The sequence below is a fragment of the Lemur catta genome, chromosome 1 (assembly GCF_020740605.2).
Source record: "Lemur catta isolate mLemCat1 chromosome 1, mLemCat1.pri, whole genome shotgun sequence".
NCBI classification, from domain to species: Eukaryota; Metazoa; Chordata; class Mammalia; order Primates; family Lemuridae; genus Lemur; species Lemur catta.
This window is the reverse complement of record NC_059128.1, coordinates 115772948-115784364: the sequence shown is the minus strand read 5'-3', so window position 1 is coordinate 115784364 and position 11417 is coordinate 115772948.

The following is an 11417-nucleotide window of genomic DNA, read 5'->3' as shown; positions in this document are numbered from 1 at the left end:
AAAATAGAAAAAATTAGCCGGGGATGGTGGTACAGTCCCACCACAAGATGCAGGGAGTAGGCTGCTCTGGGGGTCCTTGGTGCCTTCTCTGAACAAACAGGTCATGTGAGCCTTTGTAGTTATCTTGTGGCTGCAAGGAGGTTCCCCCATTTCTGGGAATGAAACTCAAAAGAGAATGCATTCGTGCAACAGAAACTTACAAAGTTCTGTTCAGCAAATCTTACTAGCCTGGGAACTTTATTTGAGGTTGCAGTGAGCTGTGATCGTGCCCCTGCACTCTAGCCTGGGTGACAGAACGAGACCCTGTCTCAAAAAAAAAAAAAAAAGAAAGAAAGAAAGAAGGTGAAATATTCCCAAGCTAGGGAGCCAGACCCTGACACAGAAATGGAGCCCCAGAGTGGGTCAGTCCCAGGTGATGAGGGAGGGAAACCTAAGGATTTAGCACTGGAAGCTCAACATGCCCTCCTGTTCCGTCTTCACAGTGTGGGAAGGCTCCCTCCTTCAAGACCTTAACTTTTACTAGAGGAAACTCTCACCTGGAGTCAGTTTAAGGTTCTGACCTAAATAAACTGTCAAATTCATAAAGGCTTTCTCCAGGATACACCCCAAGTGGGTCTTACTCTAAGTCTGACCTTCACATATTTTCATATTTACAAACTACATTCTGACTGCAGCCACCCTATGCATGCCAAAACCAAAACGCTGTCCAGAAAACAGCCCCCAGTTCCCAAGGTACAAGCTCAGAAAGCACTGAACCCCCCCAACCACATATTCCCCTGGGTGCCCTGCTGTCCAGTGCTCTGGGACTTTTGAGAATCCACATTCCCTCTGTGTCTGTCCGGAGCAGCTGAAGGCTGCAGGGCAGCCTGCAGGGGAAGCCTGAGGGGAGCCCCATGTCCCTCCCTTTGCAGCCTCCAGACTGGCCTCTGCTTGGAGCCACTGGCCTCAGGCTCTGCTGCCCACTGCAGGGTGTTCACCTGCTTCTCACCAACATGGATCAGTTAAACAGGACAAAGACTCGCAATCCCAGTGTCTGAATAAGACACCAGCAGGGCCCTGCTTTCCTCCTGTGTTTGTGTATAAAGCGGAGGAGGAAGATTCTAAGATACTTTACATGAATTTAAAAACTAGCACATAATTATTCATTTAAGAAAACAAAGATGGCAGCAAAATTTTAATTTTCACGTTAACAAAATGTTATGAACAACTAATCAAATGTGAACCCTCCCCTTTTTCCTCTGTTTTAGCAGTTCCCTGACCTTCATCAGGTCATGGCTATCACTGGGTGCTCTGTGCCTGGGGATGTTCATGTTCAATATACCTGTTTGAAACACTCTCTCAATCCACCCCACCCAATCACTTCTGTAGATAAATCCTAAGCCTTGTTTACACAGTATTTCCTTTCAAGGAGTCTAACGGGCCCCCAACTGAATCCACCTGTGGTTCTCTGATGTCCCTCAATTTAAATTATTCTTTTGAAATTGTCTTCCAGGGTAGACTATGATATCTTGGGTAAGTACATTATCCATTTTAGTTACTTCTATGTTCCCTATCCTGTATGCTACTCATTGAGAGAAAACAGAATATTCTAAATAAGCCATCACCTGCTGTAAACACAGGGTTGTCTCAACACAACCCTGAGAAATCCACACCCCAGACAGGGTGTGTAGATGTTCATGCTGCCATCACCAAAAGGAAGAGCTTTCTGGAAAATGGCTCAAAGCAGTTTCTTGGAAGACTTTGATATAGGGACATACAGTTGATAGAAGTAAAGGTGACACTGTATAATCTGTTTTCATTTACATGATTTAATTTTTCATAGGTTGATAAGAAAGCAATAAATCCTGTGAACCTTGATTGCATTTCCCTGTTTCTGAAAAGTGCAGTGAAAAAATCTGCATATGGAAAGAAATAGGAGTAATTGAGGTGGGAGGAAGATGACTTGCTGAGGAGGTGACATTTGGGATCAGACCTGAAATAGTATCTTTTTTTGTTTTTTTTGAGGCAGGGTCTCACTCTGTTGCACAGGCTAGAGTGCAGTAGCCCCATCATAGCTCATTGCAACCTCAAACTCCTGATCCTCCCACCTTGGCCTCCTGAGTAGCTGGGACTACAGGTGCATGCCACCATGCCTGGCTAATTTTTCTATTTTTAGTAGAGATGGGGTCTCACTCTTGTTCAGGCTGGTCTTGAGCTCCTGAGCTCAAGCAATCACCTGCCCTGGCCTCCCAGAGTGTTAGGATCATAGGTTGTGAACCACCGCACCTGGCCAGAATAAGCTATGTTCTAACTATCACAAGGTTTTTCTTTTTCCCTAGCAGCTAAAGAAGCACTGGCCTAGAGGTAGGCAATATTGAAACAATTACAGGTCGCTGACTTTCAGGCACTAAATGACTCCCGTCTTTCACAAACCATACCTACAGCTTTGCTTGGACAAGAGACTGATTGCAGTTAACTTTCTCCTGAGAGGAGACCATCAACCGTGGACTGGTTCTAGCTGGGTTACAGAAGCTGTGCGTTGAGTGCACTCCTGTCGTCTGCTTCACCTTTTGAGGTATAGGTCCTAATTGTAATGCATTTAAATGTTAAGTCTCCACCACAAAGTAAACATGGGAGGCATGTAACATGCATGTATGCTTACTATGCATGCATGCCCCCAACTCCATGAATACTCATAGCTCCTCCTATAATTGTTAAATATGCTTAGTAAGTCAATTCATTGGACATAAATTCCTGTTCCACCCTACCCTCCCACAAAGTGCCTGCTTTAGGTCTCTGCCATAGGCTATGCTTCCCAGCCCCACAAGATGGCCAGCCTGCAGGTTGCAACCTCCCTTAAAAAAAAAAAAAAAATCTCTCCTTTCCAAATGGCAACTTTGGGATTTTTTTGATAACTGAAAGCTAGATAGGAGGAAGATGGCATGTATAGCCCATGAAGCTGACCTGCAAGTACTGCAGCAGTCAGGCTCCCCCAGCCTCTGGCTTCTGCTTGGTTCAGCTCATGGAAAATTCCATCAGGAAAATAGCAAATAGGAGGGAAAAGTGAAGGTCTTCATTTCCCTGGTTGCCACCCTGCTGTCCTGAGGGGCTGGCAGTCCTGCTTTCCCCTGGGACAGGCCATAGCTCCTGCTGACCTGCCCTTTGCTTAAGCTCAGGGTCTCATTGGGGTCTTTTTTTTTTTTTTTTGAGACAGAGTCTCGCTCTGTTGCCTGGGCTAGAGTGAGTGCCATGGCGTCAGCCTAGCTCACAGCAACCTCAAACTCCTGGGCTTAAGCGATCCTACTGCCTCAGCCTCCACAGTAGCTGGGACTATAGGCATGCGCCACCATGCCCGGCTAATTTTTTCTATATATATATATTTTAGTTGGCCAGATAATTTCTTTCTATTTTTAGTAGAGACGGGGGTCTCGCTCTTGCTGAGGCTGGTCTCGAACTCCTGACCTCGAGCAATCCACCCACCTCGGCCTCCCAGAGTGCTAGGATTACAGGCGTGGGCCACCGCGCCCGGCCTCATTGGGGTCTTGATGATATTTCTGCCTATTGCTTTTTCATCGTCCACAGGCCAGATGGTCTTCGTATAATACTATCGGCACTATTGTAAATACCTCCCACCAATCTCACCATAGTTTTGAGTGTGTTACCCGTTTTCTGCCTGGACCCTGTCAAAAAAGAAGGCTATTCAAATGAGAACCAATATCATGTGTGTAGACACTAAATGATGACAAATGGAAGATCTGGAGACATTTCAGGTAGATCCATGTACAACAATCATACAACAATGTATGGTTAATGTGGGGAAATGAAGCTAAAAGGGTGTCTTAGCTCAAGTTGCTAGAACAAAATACTACAGCTGAGTGTCTCAAATGGAGGACATTTATTTCTCACACTTCTGGAACCTGCCAAGTCCAAGATCTAGCTGAGGACCAATGTGGTTCATGGTGAAGAACATCTTCCTGGTTTCTAGCTAGATGCATTCTTGCTGTGTCCTCATATGATGGAGAGAGAAAATGAGTGATCTTTCTTTATTCTTCTTGAGAGGCCACTGATCCCATCATAAGAGTTCATCTTCATGACCTTGCATAACTCTAATTACCTCCTAAATGCCCTATCCCTAAATGCCATTGGGTTGGGGTGTGGAGATACAAAGTATGAGTCTGGGGAAACTAAACTCAGTACACAGCAGGGAGTAAATAGAAGAAAGCTCATAAAAGGGCTTTTGGTCTATGTAAACAGATTGGACTTTATCCATTAGCAACTATAGGCAAGGTTCAGCAGAGAGGTATAACTTCAGAATGCCACAGAGAAAAGATACTGCGGTCCTTATATATTTGCATAAAGGAACAAAAACTGATGCCAGGAACAGCACACGGAAAATTATAATTATCCAAGAAAAATAAATGAGGACTTAAAAAAAACTACCAAGTAGTGACAGTGAAAATGGAAAACAGAATGCTTTTTAGTAAGTACGGACTCAGCATAAGTCATAAAAAAGAAATTCTGTCATGACAAATTATGTCTTGGGCATCTTTATTGCACCAATATACAAAATATGCTCAGTGAACACTGGCTGGAGAGATGAGCACAGCCCAAACTTTTGATAAGTGCTGCGATCTAAACTTTCCTAAAAATGTCATTTAATTGAAAATAACCTACTTTAGCTTAAGTGTAAGGATACCATATTTTTGATGTTTAAATATTAAATATGAACACCCATGACAAGAAGAGTGGCTATAAAAAATTACACTGGCATAAAGGAATAACAGAGAACTTGTTCTTAGCAAACCGAGATATATGGCTGGATTTTTATAATTTTTTTTTTTTTTAAGCTGGGGTCTGGCTAGTTGCACAGGCTAGTCTCAACCTGTAGGCTCAAGCTGTCCTCATCCCTAAACCTCCTGAGTAGATGGGTCTACAGGTGCATGCCACCAGGCTCAGCTTGGTCACATGATGTCTGAGATAATTTCATATCTAAGAAGGTACTTAGATGGCTTGTGCTTCTCTACCAATAGTGTCACAACAGTAACCATTATTTGACCTTCTTTGCCATTCAAATGTTCACGTTATGATAGTTCTTTCTGTGTACACCTGTTGCTTGTTATAGGTCAAGAATGAAACTTTTATTATGGTGTTCAAAAGATTTGTAAATGCCTTTTCTGTATTACTTTTGACTATGGTCTGACATATACAGTGTGAAAAGATTTAAAAGGTCTATAGAAACTCAGAAAGACAGTAAACGAGGAGGAAGAATATAACTTATGTTCACATTTGAAATTACTAAGTGTTTTGTTTTTTTTTTAGACAGAGTCTCACTGTCGCTCCTAGGGAGAGTGCAGTGGAATCATAGCTCACTGCAACCTCAAACTCCTGGGCCCAAGTGATCCTCCTGCCTCAGCCTCCTGAGTAGCTGGGACTACAGGTGTGCACCACCACACCTGGCTAATTTTTTCCATTTTTTGTACATCTCACTCTTGCTCAGGCTGGTCTCCAACTCCTGAGCTCAAGCAATCCTCCTCCCATCAAAGCATTCTCATTTTATCTTTCAGTTACCTGCACTATAAATTGCTTATTGTCCATGGAACAGAAGGGAATACAATGCATTTATCCACTTAGTTATCAGTTTGTCTCTGCCTCATGTATTAAAAAGGTCATGATTTCTGCCAGTATTTCACAATATCTGCTCTGTCCATGATCAACTTTTCATTGAAGACTCTTTTCCTTTCCCTTGGTCTGTTTATTTATTTTTTTGAGACGGAGTCTTGCTCTTTTGCCTGGGGTAGAGTGCCGTGGTGTCAGCCTAGCTCACAGCAACCTCAAACTTCTGGGCTCAAGCAATCTTCCTGCCACAGCCTCCCAAGTAGCTGGGACCACTGGCATATGCCACCATGCCCAGATAATTTTTTCTATATATATATTTAGTTGTCCATATAATTTCTTTCTATTTCAGTAGAGACAGGGTCTTGTTCTTGCTGAGGCTGATCTTGAACTCCTGACCTTGAGTGATCCTCCCCCCTTGGCCTCCCAGAGTGCTAGGATTACAGGTGTGAGCCACCACGCCCAGCCTCCCTTGGTCTGTTTATGTCTCTGCTAATAGTATGTTGCCCTGAATATTACAGTTTCAAATTTTTTCTTTCTGAGACAGAGTCTTGCTCTGTCACCCAGGCTACAGTGCAGTGGTATCATCATAGCTCACTATAAACTCAAACTCCTAGGCTCAAATGACTCTATTGCCTCAGCCTTCTGAGTAGCTGGGACTACAAGACACATGCTATCATGCCCGGCTAATTTTTCTATTCTTTTGTAGAGATGGGGTCTTGCAGTTACCCAGGCTGGTCTTGAACTCCTGGCCTCAAGCAATACTCCCACCTTGGCCTCCCAGAGTGCTAGAAATACAGGCATGAGCCACCATACCCGGGTAAAATTACTAAGTCTTTTAAATAAAATTTCATACTATTGAAAATGAACCAGGTGATAATTTGTTACATCAGTAATAAGTTACAAGTTTTTGCTGGAAAAAAATCATATTTTCAACTTAAGTTTATTTATTCTAAAAAGGATTTTTCATTTCTCCAACATTGCTTTATGAAAAACTGCAAATATAAAACACATGTATCTACATATGAGTGTTTGCGTCTCAATAATGAAGGTATTTACCATATATAACTAGACTATCATATTCTCACCTAATAATTCTCTAATATCAATTGATTGAGTGATGTTAAAACCTCATTAATTATAAAAAAATTTAAGCATAACAGGTAAAAGACTTTTTTCCATGTGGAATAAACAATGTAGAAATACATTTTCTTCTGTTCAATAGATGTAGAAGTGACAGTGTAACCTTGAAAATATTCATGATATACCCTATCTGTAGCTTTGTGCCTGAAGGCAGTTCCAGAATGAATATTGAGTCCTAGATTGCCAAAATAACGTTTACATATAAATCACAGAAAATCAGAAATTGGATCATTCCTTTTTAAATTAGATGCAGAAAAGCATATGACTTAGTCAAAGCATCAGGATTAAAACATAAAGCAACATCAATCAATGCCTTCCAAAAGTGGTGGCTTTCCTGGCATAACCTATACCACTATATTTTCTCTGTGGTAGTTCTTAAGCTCTTTGTGAAGCATCAAGAAACACACACAGTCAAGGCCAATAACCTGTTTCTCAGGTAGGTCCCTTTCATCTCCCTCACCATGCACTTCCATTGTCCCTCACCTTCACTCGTCATCCCAACACAACTGTTGGAAAGTCACATTTGGAGTCATGTCAATGGTGGTGTTTCTATTCTCTGGCCAAAACTATCACTTTGAATTTGGCCTTCAAGGGAGAAGGATGAGGTAGTGGGTTAGATTTGTGAGTATCTAACTCTGTCATTGCTATCTCTTCCTTGATCCACGACACTGTACAATCTGACAGGCAATGACTGCATACATCACTCATGTGGATACATCATCTGCAGCTGGATATGTCATCTCCCCATACAGTGAGGGTTTGGTCACTGATTGCTGCTTGTCCTGTGGTACCTGGGTTTTGACTCTAAGGAGTTTCAAATAGGCTTTTCTGAACAGAAGCTTCGCTGGCACCTTCAAGGAAGTGATTGGCTTGTTGCATGGCACTGCATGATACATAAAACTAACTTTTCCATATTGCCTTTTACTCTACAATGCTGGAATATGAGGACTATTGACAAATTAACATCAAGAACATATTACCTGAACAAGAAAGGCTTGGTTGGAATAGTGACTTGATTTTGCTCCCTCCTAAGATTCTACTCAGACAATTTACATAAATGTATTGGCCTAATTTGACACAATACAGAAAATTGTAAAAAAGGATTATATAGCATCTTAAGGAGTAAGTTAATGTATATATTTTGACTGAGGTACTATATAGAAAAGTGTCCAATACAGGATAGGAAGTATTTTAGTGCTTAGAGAATAAGTGAGGCAAGAACAGATCCCAAAGTCTAGGAGCTGGCCTCCCTTCACACCAAGTCTTATGCTCTTGAAGAGAAACATGTTATGGACCTGCAACATGTGACATTGCTCCTCAGTGATCATACGGATCAAGACAAAACAAGGCTATTGTGTAACCATGTCTTTAAATTTAATAGAAGAGTACATATTCCAAATCAAAAGAATTACCAAAACTCCCCTCTTCTTATAATATGACTGACTGGCAATTGTCATGAATTAAGTTGACCTCCACACCTTCTAGGTTAGGACTATTATGATTAGCAAGAGTAGAGTTAAATTCACACCCTGACAGCATTTAACACACAGAAATGACTCACATCATTTGAACAGCAATCAGTACAACTAAACAAACACAGATTCTATAAGAAATTCTATTGAGAAACCCTCCTACCTTATACCAGTTCAATCTATAGGTTATGGAGTCAAAGTATCAGAGATATCCCCATCTATGACACTCTGAACATTAGCCTGATAAACATAATGCCTGAAGTAAAACCAAACTGTAGATGGATTCTTAACGTGCAGCTCTTGGAGACATCTCTGGAAATCTACACCTCTGAGAAAATGACAATCAAGTGATTTTGAGGATCCTCCTGATTGGCAAGGCAAAGAAATGAAAAAATAGTCTGGGAGCATGTGTAGGAAAAGCCTGTATTAATCTGTCTCCCTGCATGGTGTCTCCAAAATGTAACCAATGGGTTCTTCATGTCTGACATGCCATTCATGAATTCTATCACGGAATCATAAATGGAATGGATTCTGGGAAATCTACTTCCAAAAATTACCAACACTGACATAACAATCCAGAGATCCAACTCTAACTACATATGTTATTGTCCTATCATAGGTCTCTCTTCTTAACTCAAAGTCAATTAACTCATAGCTTCTTTCTCCACTCTCTTTTTGCTGTGTCTGAAAGGAAATGGACAAGAGACTGCTTTCCAAATTTCTTATAATATTAGCATTTCTCTCACATATTAATAGCATGAGTTCTTTCTAGTCTTTGACAGGAACTGGAACCAATGAAAACTTTCCCATATTCCTTACATTCATATGGTTTCTGTCCACTGGGAGTCCTTTCATCTGTTGCAATGTACTTTGAACAACAGAAGGTTTTACCACCATGCTGACACTTATAGGGTTTCTCCACAGTGTAAAACATTTTATATATTCAAAAAAGAGTTAGAACAACTGAAAGCTTTACTACATTACTCGCATTCATAGGGTTTCTCTCCTGTGTGAGTTCTGTCATGCATATGAAATACACTGGGAACAAGAAAGGCTTTCCCACATATCTTACATATATAAATTCCATTTCCAGGGTGCATTATGTATCTTCAAAGGCTTGCGAGACAGGTAAAGGCTTTCCAACAATCCTTGAATTCATAGAATTTCTCTCCAGCATGACTCTTTTGTTAATTTTGAACAGAATTGAGATGTCTAAAGAGAAACCACATAGTTTACATTCATAGTGGTTCTCTATAGTTTGACTTTTCCTGCATTTGAAAATAACTGCTGAAGCCTTTCCCACATTGCTTACATTCATAGAGTTTCTCTGCAGTATGTGTTCCTTCATGCATCTGAACAGCATGGGAAAATCAAAGGCTTTCCCTTTGTATGTAAGATATTCCCAAAGGCATATCTTATATTTGTAAGGTCCCACTCCAGTATGCATCATCATGTCTTCAAACCTTTATGAGACAAGTGAATGATTTCCCACATTTCTTACATTGAAAAGGTTTCTCTCCTGTGTGCTTTCTTTTCATGAGTTCGAAAAGAACTGCGATAAATAAAGGCTTTGCCACATGTTTTGCATTCATAGGGTTTCTCACCAGTGTGAATTCTTCCATGCTCTCGCAAGTTATTGGGATGAGTGAAGGCTTTCCCACATTGCTTGCATTCATAGGGCCTCTCTCCAGTGTGAGTCCTTTCATGTACAAACAATAAACTGGGATAATCAAAGGTTTTCCCACAAGGCTTACATTTATAAGGTCCACGTCCCATGTGTATTACCACATGTCTTCGAATAGTTTTCAATGAAATGAAGGTTTTTCCACATTCCTTACACTCATAGGGTTGCTCTCCAGTGTGAGGCCTTTCATATGTTGAAAGAGAGTAGTAATCAGTGAAGAATTTCTCATATTGGTTACGTGTATATGGCTTCTCTCCAAATTCCTTAAATTCATCTGCTTCATGTCCATTGTGATCTCTGATGTGCCTATTGTGAAATGAATGACTCATGGCAACTCCTCCATACACACTGTTTTCACATGCTTTTACTCCAGAAGCAGTTTTCTTGTTCAGAACACACTCTGGAATCTGGTTCAAGGTTTCTCCACCTTGACGCATTTCCTTACTTTCACGGAGTCTCTCTGCCACATAACGTCTGTAAAAAATGTGAAGCACATTGTTGAGGATTTATTTATAAAGGACTGTACATGTGTTAATAGGTTTTAAACTTAAATTTTTAACAGTATCAGGGGAAGTGTAGGCTTTGTGTCCTGTCTTGAGTTCTTTGATGTGAATGAACTGAATGCTCTGCAAATGGCTCAATTGCAGCTATTATCAAAACAGTGGTATTCATACAGGGTTTCTTAACACTGTTTCCAAGGAAACCATTTTGCCAACAGTAAACGTCTATGTCACTTTTATGTGTATATTTTGATGACAATTTTCTAAGAATAAACAAATCTGAAGCTGGGCTTAACTTGTTATATTTGCTTGTTTTTAACACTTTCTGATATTCTAAGATTCTCTCTCAAGGAAATCGCCTTCTCTCCTGAGTGCAAATTACCTTAGATTTCTCCCTGGATTTTTGATTTGATCTTCACTGTCCTGGTCTTTCCATTTTATTCCTAAATATAAACACAGAAAAATTACAGAATTATAGAGACTTAGATTGTCGGTTGATTGCACACATCAGTCATGCTTTATTTTTTCACCAAAGCATTCCCTTTCCATATTGAGCAAGAAACACTTGTTTTCTAAATCACTTAAGTGAAGGAATAATATCCTTACCTACAAAGGACAGGTTCCGCAAGGTTTCCCGTATCACATCTCTGTAGAGACTCTTCTGGGAAGGATTCATTAAAGCCCATTCCCCTTGAGTGAAGGTCACAGCCACATCCTCAAAGGTCACTGAGTCCTGAAACATCCCACATGTTCAGAGGAGATGGATGACACTGAATAGCAGTGGGGATATATACTCAATTCATAAGAGGTTCACATGATGCTGTGGTCTCCAAACATTTATTCCATGACTTTGTCATCAGACTCTTATTCATTGTCTACACTCACTCCCCCAAACAACAATTATGATACTAGAATTGAACAATTTAGTGAAGTAACAACTGAATAGGAACATGCCTCTTGTTGGTGAGTTCAGGAAGATAGGTCACCTCTAATGTCTCTCAGTACAGTGGGTCTGTAATGCCTGTA